We start from the raw sequence: 11,468 nt of genomic DNA on the forward strand, positions 1-11,468 counted from the left end.
TCCGAGATCGTATTGACAAACAGTTTAATGCGTTGGAAACTAGACTCATAGATATTTACTTTGGTGGGTATATCACCCCGTAATTCCTTGTAAATTAGGAGAAAAGCTTAGAAACATTTAACCTAATGTTAAGTAAAATTATGAACCTAAGTTGCGACAACGTTTGTCATCTTTTGTTTCATAACTCGTTTGACTTCAAGACTTATGATACGTATATTATATGATTCAAATACCTTAATACATGACCTCTTGAGTGTATTAATAACCTCTAGGTTTACCTGAAAATACGAGTTGCAACATCCTTGATTCGTTTAACTTCTAAAACTTGTTAATCACCCTTATACACCCTTGTATCAGTTAAGACCAATAGGATTAACTTCTTATCATCTAAAAGGTAATTACTTCTTGGATTTATGTTAACTAATATATGGCATGAACTAACACGTGTGGATATGGGTTGTAACACCCTTCTCCCCCTTAGGAACATTCGTCCTCGAATGTAAGGGTTCATGGGGAGTTTAAATTATCGTGGATTCCGGCCAAGTTTCTCCCATAAATAGACGACAAACTTGCAAGCGGTTAACTCAACGTATGGCCTTACAAGAGTATGAAAAGCATTATGGACATGTACATTATCTGCATATCGCCATTTTGTATTAAGGAAGAGTATTCTCAAGTTATTGCTTACCTCATAGAGCCATTTCACCTTCCAATGTATCATGTGTTCCACCAGCATCCTTGTTATCTTCATTCTGGAATAGGTACGGGTATTTAGACTTCATCTCCTCTTCTCCTTCCCATGTTATTTCTTCCATATTCTTGTTCCTCCAGAATACTTTGATGGAAGCTACATCTTTTGTTCTCAGCTTGCGGACTTGTCGATCTAATATAGCCACTGGCACTTCTTCATATGATAGGTCCTCCGTAACCTGTACATCTTTGATAGGGACGACTCGAGAAGGGTCTCCAATACATTTCCTCAACATAGATACATGGAATACCGGGTGGACAAATTCCAATTCGGATGGCAATTCTAACTCATAAGCAACCTGTCCAATCCGTCGAAGAATTTTATACGGCCCGATATACCTTGGACTCAGCTTACCTTTCTTCCCAAAACGCATAATACCCTTCATTGGTGAGATCCTCAGGAAAACCCAATCACCAACCTCAAACTCTAGATCACGACGTCGGACATCAGAATAAGATTTTTGCCTGCTTTGTGCCGTCCTCAATCGCTCCTGTATCACTTTCACCTTCTCAATAGCTTGGTGAATCAAATCTGGCCCATATAATTCTGTTTCACCGACTTCGAACCATCCAACTGGTGATCTACATCTTCTCCCGTATAGTGCCTCGTATGGGGCCATTTTAATACTGGAATGGTAGCTATTATTGTAGGCGAATTCTATGAGTGGAAGATGGTCATCCCAATTTCCCTTAAAATCTAGAACACATGCTCGTAGCATATCTTCCAGTGTCTGAATGGTACGTTCAGCCTGTCCGTCAGTCTGCGGATGAAATGCAGTGCTGAGATTCACTTGTGTGCCTAAACCCTTCTGAAAAGACCTCCAAAAGTTAGCTGTAAATTGAGCTCCTCGGTCTGATATAATAGATACCGGCACACCATGAAGCCTAACAATCTCCTTGATATACAACTTCGCATAATCTTCAGCCGTGTAAGTTGTCTTAACTGGCAGAAAATGGGCACATTTTGTAAGTCGATCAATTATCACCCAGATGGAGTCAAACTTATGATAAGAGCGAGGTAATCCAATAATGAAGTCCATATTAATCACCTCCCATTTCCAGGTCGGAATCTCTATATTCTGAAGCAATCCATCGGGTTTCTGATGTTCTATCTTTACTTGTTGACAATTGGGACACTGGGCTACAAATTCTGCAATAGACTTCTTCATGTTATCCCACCAATACTGCTCCTTGACATCATGATACATCTTTGTCGAGCCGGGATGGATGGAATATCGGGATTGATGAATCTCATTCATAATCTTCTCTCGCAACCCTGCCACATTAGGCACACATAATCGGCCCTGGTATCTCAGTGCCCCATCTCTTCCGATCTCAAAAGCCATACTTTTACACTGCTGAATGCTCTCTCTTAATCGTACTAAGATAGGATCTTCATATTGTCGTGCTTTTACCTCGGCTACCAAAGATGATTCTGATGTATTCTGTACAGTAACACCTCCGTCATCAAGGTCTAACAATCTGATTCTCATATTGGCTATCTGATGAAGCTCTTTAGTCAACCCCCATCTACCTGCCTCAATATGTACTAAGCTTCCCATTGATTTACGGTTGAGAGCGTTTTCCACAACATTGACTTTATCGGGATGATACAATATCTCAACGTCGTAGTCTTTCAGTAATTCAAGCCACCTACGCTGCCTCAAATTCAACTCTTTCTACTTGAAGATGTATTGTAAACTCTTGTGATCTGTGTAGATGTCAACATGGACGCCGTATAAGTAGTGCCGCCATATCTTCAAAGCATATATTACTGCACCCAATTCCAAATCCTGGGTTGGATAATTCTTTTCATGCTTCTTCAATTGTCTTGGTGCATAAGCAATAACCTTCCCATGCTGCATCAATATGCACCCCAAACCTATACCTGAGGCATCACAATATACCACATAACCTTCTGTTCCTTCAGGAAGAGTGAGCACTGGTGCAGATGTCAATCGATTCTTCAGCTCCTGAAAACTACGTTCACAAGTGTCAGACCACTGGAATTTGGTAGCTTTTTGTGTTAACTTAGTCAATGGTGATGATATAGAGGAAAATCCTTCTACAAACCGCCTATAATATCCTGCTAGCCCTAGGAAGCTGCGGACTTCTGATGGTGTTGTAGGTCTCGGCCAATTCTTTACTGCATCGATCTTCTGAGTGTCGACACTAATACCCTCGTCAGATATCACATGGCCAAGGAACGCTACTGAGTTCAGCCAAAATTCACATTTGGAGAGCTTAGCATATAACTTACGATCCTGAAGCGTCTGTAATACTATCCGCAAGTGGCCCGCATGTTCCGCCTCCGAACGAGAATATACTAGAATGTCATCAATGAATACAATCACGAACACATCAAGATAGGGCCTAAATATAGTATTCATGAGATCCATAAAAGCGGCTGGGGCATTTGTTAGCTCGAACGACATCACCAAGAACTCAAAGTGCCCGTATCTTGTCCGGAAGGCCGTCTTTGGAGTATCCTTCTCCTTAACCCTCACCTGATGATACCCTGAACGTAAATCAATCTTGGAGAAATACTTGGCACCCTGGATTTGGTGAAACAGGTCATCAATTCTTGGAAGTGGATACTTGTTCTTTATAGTAAACTTATTCAACTGTCGATAGTCGATACACATCTGTAACGACCCGTCTTTCTTCCGCACGAATAGGACTGATGCACCCCAAGGTGAAGTGCTAGGTCTAATGAAGCCCTTATCCAGCAAGTCCTTCAACTGCACCTTCAACTCTCGCAACTCTGCCGGGGCCATTCTGTATGGAGGGATAGAGATCGGTTGAGTGTCAAGCAACACATCAATGCTAAACTCAATCTCCCTTTCAGGAGGAAGGCCTGGGAGTTCATCTGGGAAAACATCTGGGAATTCGTTGACCACGGGGATTGATTGTAAAGTAGGCGGTTTTGCCTCCGCATGCCTAACGCGAACGAAATGATAAATATAACCTTTTGAGATCATTTTCCTTACCTTAAGATAGGAAATAAACCTACCTTTTGGTGTAGCAATATTCCCCTTTCCATTCAATGATGGGTTCACCAGGAAATTGAAACCTAACCATCTTCGTACGACAGTCAACATTTGCATAGCATGAGGCCAACCAGTCTATTCCCATTATCACATCAAAATCAACCATTTCTAACTCAAATAAATTTGCCGAGGTTTGACGACTACAAATCATCATAGTGCAACCTCTATATACCCTTTAAGCAATCATAGAATCTCCTATCGGAGTAGATACCGCAAGGGGTTTACTTATCAATTCAGGTTCAATGCCAAACTTATTAGCCACAAAGGGTGTAACATATGATAATGTAGATCTCGGATCAATCAACGCATATACATCGTAAGAAAACACAGATAATATACTTGTAACAACAATTGGAGATGACTCGAGATCCTGTCAACCTACTAGAGCATAGGTTCGATTTTGACCACCACTCAAACTCGGCATTGCACCTCTACCTCTACCACGACCTGTCGATTGCTGAAAACCTCGTGCTGGAGGTCGAACTGATGAAGAAGAAGCAGACACAGATCCAGTCGGCTGAGCCATACCATCACCTCCCCTGTTAAGACAATCTCGCATCATATGGCCAGGCTGTCCGCAAGAATAACATGCATCAGAACCTCGACGACACAGTCCAAAGTGGGCCTTGCCGCACTAATCACAACATGGTGTTGTGGGTCTCGTCTGACTAGTATCCCTATGATGTTGCGAGCCTGATGCCTGCGAACTCTGACCTGGACCAGAATGGGAAAATCGATCATATCGAGGCCTCCGAAACTGTGGAGGAGCACTAGCTATAGGTGGTTCCGAACTCCTCGAAGACTGGGGCCTGACGCTGCCTCTAAAGTCATTAGAATACCTTGCAAATCTCGCCCTCTTATGCTGGCCCCTATCCTGCTCCCTATATTCCCTCTGCTGGCGCTTACGATCCTCTAGGGTATGGGCATAAGCCTGAATACGGGAAATATCCATGCCCTCCACCAAGGAGGCTGTCATGCACTCATTTATCAGATGTGGTCCCAATCCGTTCACGAACAAATGCACCCTATCACTCATCTCGGCCACCATATGGGGAGCATACCTTGCAAAAGAATAGAACTGCATACTGTACTCTCTCACACTCATATTACATTATCTAAGGTTCAAGAACTTATCAGCTCTAGCTCGTCGTATCTCAACTAGAAAATAGTGACGAAGAAAGGCCTCAGAAAATTCCTTCCACATAGCTGGAGGAGCGTTCGGACCCCTAGATCTCTCCCAACTATCTTACTAGGGAACCGCTAAATCCCGTAGCCGATAAGAAGCCAACTCTATTGCCTCTGTATCACTAACATGCATAACCCGCAGTGTACGATGAACCTAGTCAATAAAAGTCTACGGGTCCTCCTTGAGGTCTGATCCGGTAAACACTGGAGGGTCTAAATTAATAAAATGACGAACTCTCGTACTAACTGGTTTATCAGCAGCACCTGTATTCTGCCTCTGAGCCTGAGCAGCTACCAAACTAGTCAATAACTGCAAAGCACTCTGCATATCCTGATCTGTAGTGCTAGACAGAGGAACTGGAGGTGCTGGGTGCCTCCTAATATCCTCTGGAGGAGACGGGGTAGATGAGGTATGAGACGGCATCTCACTCTGAGCCTCACTTTGGCCTGCTCTGGCTTGGGGCACCTGACTGGTACCCTCTCCCGCAGCTGTATCAAGCTGTCTACTAATTGTTTGCTTCCTAGTCGAAGGCATCGCTGAAAGAAAACAAGGTGAATATTAGAGACGAACACTTACGACTCAACTCTACGCACGATCTAGATTCAGGAAGAAGGTAACAACCCTAGATGTCATGTAGCCTCCTGATTATAAATGTGGCACGCTACACATCCATAATCAAGACTCTACTAGACACGGCTCATAGACAATCCCTAGGATAGACTTGCTCTGATACCAAGTTTGTCACGACCCAAACTGGAGGGCCATGACTAGCACCCGAAGATACTTGCCGAGCACCAACGTACATTTTATCTAACTTTTTTTTATTATCTTTTAGGGTTGACGAGATCAATATAAATGGTAGACATGGATCATGGACAACCAACAATAAAATATGATGGCATGAACATACATAGCAGGGGATGACCAGACAATCAAGAAATTAAATATAAGGTAGGAGCTACCACACTACCATGAAAGACTATACAACAAAAACCAGCCGACAAGGCATACCAAACTATACATGAGTCGACACTTGTCTATGAGCCTCTATAGGAACATAAGTACTGCAACATAGCCAGAATAGGGCCTCGACATACCTATAATATCTACAACAAAAATGCATACCAAGACCATGGCAAGTCCGGAGAAGGGATCTCGCCAATCACCGCTGAACTGGACAGCCTACTGTGGTGGGGGAGCTGCACATGCCTGTCTATCAGGACCTGCAGCACGACATGCAGCGTCCACAAATAAAAGGACGTCAGTACGAATAAAGTACTATGTAAGGCAAGGAACCATAAATACGAACAGTAATGTAAGCAGGGATAGAGAATGTACAACCTGGAACATCTGAGTACCTCTGAGGGCTACTGACATGAAATGTATGATACATATGTATATATACATAAACTTTTAAAACATATGCTTTTGTGGGCATCATCATCGTCATATCGTACCCAGCCATAATAGGCTTGGTAAAAACGTACCAGGCCGTCATAAGGCTCGGTAGAATCGTACCCGGCCACGTGGAGCTCGGTAAAACCCAACTGATCAGTGGTTGCACAATATGTGCCGTATCCGGCCGACTATAGCGCGGATCGGTAGAGTAAAATAGATACATATATATAATGCATGCTCGACTCATGGAATCACATTCTAAACCTTTCGGAGTGACGTAAGGTCGGTATCCTCTGTACATGTTATTAGGACCAACTCTTCATTACGAACCTTATAAGAATCAGGAAGTACCAACAACATTGATAACATAAGAATAAGAAAAGCAACATTAACATCAATCGTTCCATAAGAGGGAAAGCAATGTAAGTACTGCTAGCTTCTAAGAGTAGAGTATCTTTGGAAGCTCGTTCATTACCTTATGTACAATCGGAGTCGTGCAAAAGAAGAAAATGGATAGCCTCACATACCTTGTATATACTGCCCCAATCACAAGTTATGCAATTGTCACAACTCCTTAGTCTATAATAAGAGAAACGATACTATCGTTATCATTTAAGCGATATAACTATTATGTATCGACCACAACCTATTTTACGTTGAAACGGACAACACCTCCCCTATATATATGACTTCACACCATTCAAAACAAACACTAAACAGCCCAAACAACATCAATAATAAACATATTGAGCCTCCCAAAACAGTCCACGCACAACCTAATTACATCACACGTACGACGACCACCGTAGTCGTGTCAAACGACCGGGAAATGTTACGAATAACTATCAGCCCACAACCCTACATATATATGGTGTTTCTACACACACTTCCACCTCCAAAAATCTACAAAATAGTAGTAAAACACGCAGCCCAATAGCAACACAAAACAGTCCACAAAACAGTCCGCTACAAGTGAATAACTCGAACTCACGGCTTCCAATCACCATCCCGTGAGTTCTTACATGTATAGAACGAATTACCATGAATTCACAGCAGAGAAAAATGTATGAAAGATGGCAGTAACTTACCTTACTTGTTGGATAACTCATCCCTTCCCTTGGTTCTTCAAACTCTAGGTTTTACCTTCAAATAGAACTTGAAAGAGAGGGAAAATCGATTAGGGTTTGTGTGGGATTTTTGGGGAGGAGTTGCAGGGGTTAACTTTGGTTTTGAGGGTCTGAAATATGGATGAAATAACTGAGTTCATAACCCCTTAAAAGTCCTCTCTTGGCCGACTTAGGTCTTTTAATTTTGTCCTATCATTTTGGCAAGTAGGTGATGCACCTACTTGTCATCTACCAATCTGCGCAGGCTTGCGAAAATATGAATATCTCTATACTCCGAGATCGTGTTGACAAACGGTTTAATGAGTTGGAAACTAGACTCATAGATATTTAATTTGGTGGGTATATCACCCCATAATTCCTTGTAAATTAGGAGAAAAGCTTAGAAACATTTAACCTAATGTTTAAGTAAAATTATGAACCTAAGTTGTGACAACGTTTGTCGACTTTTGTTTCATAACTCGTTTGACTTCAAGACTTATGATACGTATATTATATGATTCAAATACATTAATACATGACCTCTTGAGTGTATTAATAACCTCTAGGTTTACCTGAAAATACGAGTTACAACATCCTTGATTCGTTTAACTTCTAATACTTGTTAATCACCCTTATACACCCTTGTATCACTTAAGACCAATAGGATTAACTTCTTATCATCTCAAAGGTAATTCCTTCTTGGATTTATGTTCACTAATATATGGCATGAACTAACGCGTGTGGATATGGGTTGTAACAGATTGAGGACTCAAGTAAGTCTTAGTACAGAATTTCATCCCCAGACAGACTGTCAGACTGAGTGTACTATTCAGACACTGGAGGATATGCTACAGGCTTTTGTGATAGACTTTAGGAGTAGCTGGGATGATCATCTTCCACTTATTGAGTTCGCATATAATAATAGCTATTATTCCAGAATTCAGATGGCTCCATGCGAAGTTATTTATGGACGGAAGTGTAGGTCACCTATCGGATGGTTCGAGGTTGGTGAAACTAAGATAGTAGGACCATAGTTGGTACAACATGCAGTTGAGAAGAGTAATCTTATATAGGAAAGACTATTAGCAGCTTAGATTTGTCAGAAGTCCTATGCAGATAATCGATGACGAGACTTGGAGTTTTAGGTAGATGACTGGGTATCCCTAAAGTTATAACCGATAAAACGCGTTATGATATTCGGTATGAAAGGAAAGATTAGCCCTCGATACATTGGACCTTATAAGATCATACGCAGAGTAGGCCAGGTAGCATATGAGTTAGACTTGCCTTCCAACTTGGAGTCAGTACATCCAGTCTTTCATGTGTCTATGCTCCGTAAGTGTATCAGAGATCCTTCTAGAGTCATTCCAATTGATGATGTTCATGTCACAGAGCAACTATCATATGAGGAAACTCCCATTGCTATGCTAAATAGACAGGTTTCGAGATTAAGAACTAAAGACGTATCTTTGGTTAAAGTACTTTGGAGGAACAATAATGTGGAGGAGATGACTTGGGAAGCTGAAGAAGACATGAATTCTAGGTATCCTACTTGTTTCTTCTTCCGGAGGAGGATCAGACTAAGTCATCGCAACCTTAGGTACGAATATGGTACTTGATTCTTATATTAGTTATTGTCATTAGTCGTGTGAGGCCATTGGTGGTATTGATGGTTGTGGCCCTGTGTGGCTTTGTACTTTTGGGTTTTCTATCTAACAAATTGGTAGTGGAACCATTACAGAGGAGACTCTGCCAAAATTTCTATGGATCTCTGGGAGTTCAACATTCAAGGGCGAATTTTTCTAAGAGGGGAAGATTGTTACACCTTGTGCATCCCAAGGTGACATATAATGAATATGAGACTTGTTAATCATGATTTAAATGAGTTTAAAGTCATAATATGTCTATACATCATGTCTGGATAGAAAATATAAAGTTTGGAAAAAATCGGATTTAAGTTACGGAAAAATCGACTAAGGATTTGTCTTGTAATGAAGCTTTTTGAGAAATAAATTTTGTGTGTGATATGAGGTCTTTTTGGGACATATTATATACCAAATTAAAGGTCTTGGAATATAGTTTCCAACTCAAATCACTTAATCGTTCTTTCGTACGACATCCAGATAAAAAGATATAAGCGTCGGAAGATTGGCCAATGCGAGGGCGAAGCTAGTACCTCTTTGACTTTTCAAAAGTTGACATATAGGTCTTAACTCTTCTCTCTCTTCATTTTTGCATAGAACCCAACCAGAGAACATGTGAGCTCTCTAATATTGTTTCAAAGAATACTAACATCCCAGGTACAAAATCGAAAAGCGATAACATCATAATGATCCCTACGACGTAAGTATCATTATACCGCCTCTCTTTTTTCTATGTAGTTTGCATTTTTGAAGGTACTTCTTATTTAATAAACATCTAATCTCTGTATTTAAGTGTTTAAATATCAAGGAGGGTTGATGAATTAGTTTTCCAATAGTTATAACTCACGGGACGGTGATCGGAAGCCGTGAGTTCAATTGTTTTTCCACTTTTAATGGACTGTTTTGTTGTCCACTCATGTTGGCTTATTGTGCTACTGATTTATAGAGTTTGGAGGGATAAAAGGGCGTGGAGAAATTCCACATATAGTAGGGTAGTAGGTTGGTCGCTCGTCATTGCAATTTAGGGTAATTGATAACTTGTTGATTGGGTGTGTTTTGGTATATTTGGGGTTTTTATTGTATTGAAGGTTCCGAATTGTAATTAGGTTGGTTTTGAGTTGTTGATTGTATTGTGTTTGTATATCGCCTATAGTAGGCTTGAGGGAGCAGTAAAATCAGGGGAAATGCTGCCCGTTTTATTTTAGAACCGAGTTATCATTTGAGATACGTAATATACCAGTGTCATCTAAGTCGTACATGTATTTCTTTGTCATAGGGTTGGCGTGCCAGTTATCATAAGGTTGTTTTTGAGTTGCATTTACGACTTGAGGTATGATAAGGGTATCTCTTCTTTAATTTTGGCATGATCCATATGATACAACGAAACGACCAAGCATACAACTTTCAAAAATGATTCTACTCTTAGAAGTGCTAGGGTTGCCTATGTTCTAGATTCCCCATATGTCCTATTGTCATATCGTCTGTTCATGGGTCTCATGACATTTCGAGAGTCTTATTGACTCACTTCATTATGCATTTCATCCATTTATATATGTATACTGACCTAGGACCAGAGGGCGTTATATACGCGTATAGTATATGTATATGGGGTATGGGGAAAGGTTATGGCATTATATACGCACCACCACCTAATCAGCTGGTATACGTTTATGATTTCGCCCACAAAGGCTGAGATGATATGCAAAGGATTGATGATGTTACGTACGCATATACCTATGCATGATATGACATTTGTATGCATACGCATAACATTATAATGTTTCATAATTCACAGAGCTATTTAGACTTACAGGTTGAGTCCTTTACTCCATGTTTCTTTCATGTCTGTTATATATTATTTTTTATGCCTTACATACTCGGTACATAATCTGTACTAATGCCCCTATTGCTTGGGTGCCTGCGTTTCATGCCCGCAGATGCAGGTAGATAGGCTGACGGTCCCCCATCTTAGGATCCTTGCTCAGTGATAGTTGGTGTGCTCTATTTGATCCGGAGTTGCTATTGAGTTTTGGTACGATACTTTTGTATACATATGGGTAAGACAGGGCCCAGTCGCATCCTTTATACAGTTGTACACTCTGTTAGTGGTCTATGGATAGTCATGTATAGTTGGATAGTATGTGGCCTTTTCGGCTCGCCCCATATATATATATATATATGTCTTTTGGGCATGTTTTCCCACGTATATTGTTCATATGAATCGGTAGTTTATTTTCAGATGTTATGTAAGACCTACATTTATTTCATGTTTATATCTTAGACGTATGCATAAGGGTGTTCGATAGTTAGAACTCGAGCACTCGTCATGCCCCAT

The sequence above is a fragment of the Nicotiana sylvestris genome, chromosome 6 (assembly GCF_000393655.2).
Source record: "Nicotiana sylvestris chromosome 6, ASM39365v2, whole genome shotgun sequence".
Lineage (NCBI taxonomy): Eukaryota > Viridiplantae > Streptophyta > Magnoliopsida > Solanales > Solanaceae > Nicotiana > Nicotiana sylvestris.